Source organism: Wyeomyia smithii, chromosome 3, assembly GCF_029784165.1.
Source record: "Wyeomyia smithii strain HCP4-BCI-WySm-NY-G18 chromosome 3, ASM2978416v1, whole genome shotgun sequence".
Classification (NCBI taxonomy): domain Eukaryota; kingdom Metazoa; phylum Arthropoda; class Insecta; order Diptera; family Culicidae; genus Wyeomyia; species Wyeomyia smithii.
Genome location: NC_073696.1, coordinates 117,020,319 through 117,026,448, shown reverse-complemented (window position 1 = coordinate 117,026,448; position 6,130 = coordinate 117,020,319). Strand labels below are relative to the sequence as shown.

Below are 6,130 nucleotides of genomic sequence, written 5' to 3'. Positions count from 1 at the left end.
ACTATCGTATTCCTCACTTCCCACCAATGGTTTGGATTCTTTGTTTATTGTTGCACTTTTTACTAACCCAACACGATTAGGGCTAGACTTTGAGGGATTTTCCTAGGTACTCTCAGTCGTTCAAACGGAATCGTGTGAATTTATATTTGATGGAGGGATATGGTACTTTGTTTATACGACAGTATTATATACGTGAATGTATTAATACAAAAAATTAACTTGAAATATCACTGTCTGCAAGAGCGATAGTTGTTCATGTTTGTAATTCTATATTATTCGAAATGCATAGTTCAATATAAACGCTAAACCATATTTCGTTTGTGCAATTCTATAGATGTATATTTTTTTCATCTAAAATAGTTATAAACGTAAAGCTTTGTCCTTCAATATTTTTCAGGAGATTGGTGGTTATTGTTATAGAACTAGGGCGTAAAATCGCTTGTTCGTTTTATTCTGTTTACGATGAAACATGATTAGATTGACCCTTCAAGAAAGCAAACATATCAACAATAAACACTGCGTCCCCACCACAGTTCTCGTCCTTGTGTATGATTTTAAGAAGTAATAGGTATAGGTACATATGAGTGATTTAAAAAAAGGTCGTACATTTTACGCGGTTTCTGGAATTCCACGTTTTTACGCGGATTTGAATTTTTTTTTTATTCTAATTAAATGTAACCAATCGCAGAGAGCATAACGGGGCCGAAGATTTGAATTTTATTTCACAAAAAAGGGAATAGTTTCTTGAAGATGGTATGATGTTCTATTCCACTATTATGAGGTAGACGTATTTTTATCTTGATTCGCAGTCGAAAGGCATTTTATTTAAAAAAAAGTATAGTGTGTACTTGACTTTTCTTTTAATTTTGTTAAGATTGGTGGGCTAAAACGACTGGATCTTAGGTTATGACAATTTATAGCGCGCCACTCTCGGAGTACTACGCAACAAAGAATAAATTAAAGAATGTTTCCTGCGCACAATTTTTTTTTAGATCACTCGCTTTTATATTGATATTCCATAATAATCTAAAATTTTAAACTTTTCAAGATCTCCTGTAACAAAAACAAACAAAAAAAACTGAGAGATGCAACTGTTTGAATATACCACCTGAAAAAAACTGGAAGAGTCCAGTTTAGACTGAAACATTTGCATATCTGTTTTTAAAAATTATTCGAAGCTGTGGCCGTCAGAGTCTTGGTGTTATATCCGAAATCGGGTTCTGAACTTTGACGCTGAGGCTTTCTGGCGAAGAGCGATCTACTTGATTCTGAACGCGAGTACATGATAGCAATGGCGTAGCGTGACCGGGTGTCACTCGGGGCGGAAAATTTGTGTGGAATCATCTTTCGATGTTTGAGTGGATTCATCTTGTTATCGAAAATTATGAGATTTAGCACGTTCGTTTTCAATTGCACTAAATCTACCCATTTTTGAAAAGTTGGTTGAAATTATACTCTTAGAAGCAAATTTATATAATTTCGAGAGTTTCACCCTGATTTCTACCTAATTGATAATTAATCTCACGGTCACCCTTTTGAAAGTGACACGTATGAAAGTTTTCCTCATGGGTGTCATCTCCTCCCCCCAGTGCATGGTAGAATGGTATAAGGTTTAAAGTTTCAGTTTCAGTGTTTTATTTCGAAAAAGAAGACAAATTCATTTGGTAGATTTTCGGACCATTTAAATGTACCAATTCATTCAGATATGAAAAGCGAGGCCGTGGTACAAGGTATACTTGTTTAGAGACTAAAAAAGTTTCAATATTTGTTTTTGTTAGATACATATATTTGGCTTTTTTATCATTTTGCTATATTTTTCAATTTTGACTTTGTTTAAAGTTGTGGTTGAACGTTTTTAAAATTGTTATTCTCTTTTATTCATAGGTTATCATCCAAATTTTTGAATTTATCATGGCGTCTAGCCATAATAGTCATATTTTCTCTAAAATTGATAGACCTGTTTTATCTGAATTTTGTACACGTATTCATAACTGCAGACTCGTGATGAAATAATGTAGGTATTTTTAGTAGGTAAAATGTGCTTTTTTATTCTTTAATATTTTTATTGCATTTAATATATATATATATATATATATATATATATATATATATATATATATATATATATATATATATATATATATATATATATATATATATATATATATATATATATATATATATTTAGTAGTATTTAATTTTTTAGATAGTACTGAAAAGTTTTTGGACCTACTACAGTTTTTATTTAGGGGTCTCTGAACATTGGTTTCCATCGGCTGAATGTCTATTTATGAATTTGACCACCTATATTTTTATTATCTTTTTCTATCTTTTGTATAAAAACAAAGGCGAGAAATGGTGTAAAGAGAAGTTAAAATCTATCTTGTAACATCGACCTGTGCTAATACGAGTACGAATCAAATGCTTTCTTTAAAACTGCAGTGAGCAACTAACTTTATGGGAAAATCATTCGGACTATTTGGCCGCCTTGAGGCATATAAACAAAGACGCACAAGGTGGTATACCAGGAGTGAATGGATACGTAGTGTATCGATTTTTACTCCTATACCCCTGATAATACCAATTAGTTCCGAAAATTTATACATAAGATGAAAAGTTGCACAGAAATAGCAAGCAATAAAGCGCAATATTTGTCAATTTCTACTATCTTTGGGTTGATAATAATGGTTTATTTGATAAAGCAAATTTCATTCGAAATTTTATAGCACTTCTAACTTTGGCTTGAACGTACAGAGTTTTATAAGAGTCTACAAAATACGATGTAAGTATACTCAAACACTCAGCAGCTGATTTGAAATATTGCTTTGTTTTGATTTTTACAAACACAAAATCAATACACAAAGCACATCAAATTGGATAAATTACCATCTTTATGACCTTCGTTTTATTTGTTCTTCGCCGCGCAATAAGGGAAATTTAAAAACTTCACATGCAGATTGTGACCCACTGATAATGTATTCCATGAAATAAATATTCTTCTTGTTCTTGTTTCATAGCAGAATACAATTCATAATTAACTTGATTTCAACAAATACAATCTATACGTTCAGAATAAAATCTGCGATGCAAAATCGACAACACCGAGAAAACAGATGACTTCAAACAAACGAATAAGAGGAAAAGCGAAACCGAAGAATAAATAAAAATAATCTCTCGCTCTCCCATAAAATGTCATTGAAATGAATATTTTTGACGTCATCTCTGTACAAGTTTACAGAGATAACATTTTGACTGAGTTGTTTCTACTCAGTATGTTATTGCACTGAAAATAATTCTCACGCGCTCATATCAAATGCTTTTTACACATGAATAAATGAATCCAATCATTTTATCATGTCGAACCATATCGATTTTTAATGGAATCCACGGTATGACATAGCAAACATATCCATAACCTAGCCCATAACCATGATATGTAGAACATGGTGTGTCGGTTTGATTGAATCGTAGGCAAGCCAAGCGGCAAGACACTATTTATATATGGCGAAATATTTCCAATATTCAATATTACAAAGAATTTATCGTTGCCTTTATGGGCAATTTTCTGTTTATATCATAGCTCATTGACGCTAAATTATCGTTGGAGGGTTGTCAATTGACAGATAAACGATAAATATCAAAATATATCTCAAAAACGAAAAATCGACAACAAGTTACAAAATCTGAAGAATAACACCAACCGTCTAACACACACGGAATTCATCACTAATAATCTAGCAATACCAAATACCACCACCACTCGCATTGCTGATTACCAACATCAAACAAGTACCGGTTTACCATATGCTTGTTCACATCGAATCTATTCTATACACCTCACAAAAACACGCAATACAAGACCGCAATAGATGTCATATCGTTACCCAAATCCAGACATTTCCAAATTAAAACATTGTTGCCGAAAAATCCACTTTTTCCAACACCCAATCACATCTACCACAAAATCCCTAGATGAAAATAAGAAGATCTGCACAGTAGAAGCCGGCAAAGGAAACCGAACAGTCATTAAGTACACAGAAGAATACGACCGCAAATTACAAAAGGTTTAGTACCAGCATACCAAAGCATATCAAAGAACCCAACCTTCTGTAGAACGCAAAACCAACGCACTAATAACCAAGCTACCACATACATAAGACATACGTAACACTCAGGAAGAAATCTTCCAAAAAAGTTGGTACAAAATGAACTACTCGAAAGTACCAACCTCTGTTAAAAAAAACCTCTGTTTGAGTAGTTTATGGAGGTTGTGTACCTGCGCAGTCCTGCATTTGTCTCGTTCCCACTCGAAAAATGCAGCATTGATTTTATAAACAACTTTTTGACAGTTTCGTAAGGGATTTTGTTGAGGGCTCGAGTAGAGCCGCGATGAAGAAAATTCATTCCGTTCATTTTCGTAGAGCAGTTCATACTGGTGTTGGTACCGGGTGATGTGGGGCAAAGGGTATCAAAAAAAATCGCCAGTGTTACGCATGCCTAAGTATGTGAAGCTACTAAATTTAAAGCTCATATACTGCCTATAATCGCATACCAGTCCCATATGGATTTTCGTTTTTGAGTTAAATATCAAATTCTATCTATTTCTTGCTCTACTATCGATTAAGGAAACAAAAAAGTATGTTTTATTCGAAAAAGTAAAAAAAAATGTGAGGTCAAATTGTCCCATCTTAAAAATAATCGCATATCAGTCCCACCATATGTTTTTCCTGAACATGGCCATATTTTTTTCTTCAGCTCATATAATAAATATTTGGTGCTGTTTTTCAAGCTTTTTACTATTAAAAAATCATCAAATAATTAATAAATGCAAGATTATTTCCAATGAATTTCACACAAAAGTTAGTTTTAAGTAGACACCACATACATAAGACATACGTAACACTGGCAATTTTTTTTTTGGTGCACGTTGCCCCACAGTACCCCGTACTTTCCCCTGTCAAACTGCTCGACGAAAAATGAACGTAATGAATATTCTTCTTCTCGTTTCTACGCGAGCCTCAAACAAAAAACGATAAGAACCTGTCAAAAAGTTGTTTACACTTTTTTTATTCATGTTGTCCAATCCTGTCTAATCCATCTTACCGAATTGATTACAAAAGTTTTCTCGTCATTCTTTTCAAGGATTTAAAAATTTGAATAAGTTCTTCTGTACTTAACGGTTTGAAATAAAAATGAAGATCTTGACTCCAGTGGAAGTGGAGGCGGCAAGCAGGACAAGCATTATCGAATCAACCGACCAGTCATCATTCAAAGCCCATCGGCTGTCGGAATCCAAAACTAGAACGATTAGAGGGATGTCTTGATTTAGTTGTTTGTTAAACTATTGACTGAAAAGGAGGGGACATTTTTTCGAGAAGGTAATGATATTTCTAGATAAACATTTCAAAAGGTCCTATCTGCTTTTTTCGTTTTTCCGGAGCATCTTTTCATTTTGGTAATAGTTTAGCTTTAGTAACTCTCCGAAGCGTGGTTTTTGTTCAGAAGGCTAGAATGGTCCCTCCGCTATCAACTTGTGCAAATAACTTGCTATAAAAGGTGTTTTATAACTTGTGGTGACTGAATAAAAGTGATCGATGAAAAAATCGATCAAAGCAGATAGGACCTTTTGAAATATTTCGCTAGATTTGTATTCGATATTTAAAATGTATGTCTCATTCTACTCTTGCAGATCGGATGCACAGGAGCGTTGAAATTCAACAAATGTCTTTAGAACTGCGGAATTCATCTGGCCATATTATTCATAGTAACTAAACAAGCAAGTTACTTACAGGAACATTTGAGCGTTTCATATTTTTGATAAGATTAGTTTTATTGATAAGGATACTTTTGAATGATTTTCCAAACTGGTTTGTTTTTTTTTCCTGCGAATAAACAGAATGCGTTTTTTTTTTCATATAATTTTTTCGTTTTTACTCAAGATACAGAGGCGACGCGTGACCAAGTGGGCTACCTGTTCAATCAACATTTGCAACACTGAAACAACAGTATCGTGATAACAGTTTAGAAAACTTTTATCTCTCTACATTTATCTATATGGCAAACAAATTCTACGGTATATTATGACCGCGAGTTTTCCGATAATTTTCTCGTAGAATAATGATATCTGCAT

The 6,130-nt window shown here is 33.4% G+C and overlaps 1 long non-coding RNA gene across 1 annotated transcript; it reads left to right on the top strand.

The window, feature by feature from the left end:
- The first annotated feature begins 5,038 nt into the window (after positions 1-5,038).
- LOC129730336 (uncharacterized) lies at positions 5,039-5,919 on the top strand. Its single transcript, XR_008728839.1, has 2 exons — positions 5,039-5,378; positions 5,690-5,919. It is a non-coding gene; the product is annotated as an uncharacterized LOC129730336 (long non-coding RNA).
- The last annotated feature ends 211 nt before the right edge of the window (positions 5,920-6,130 follow it).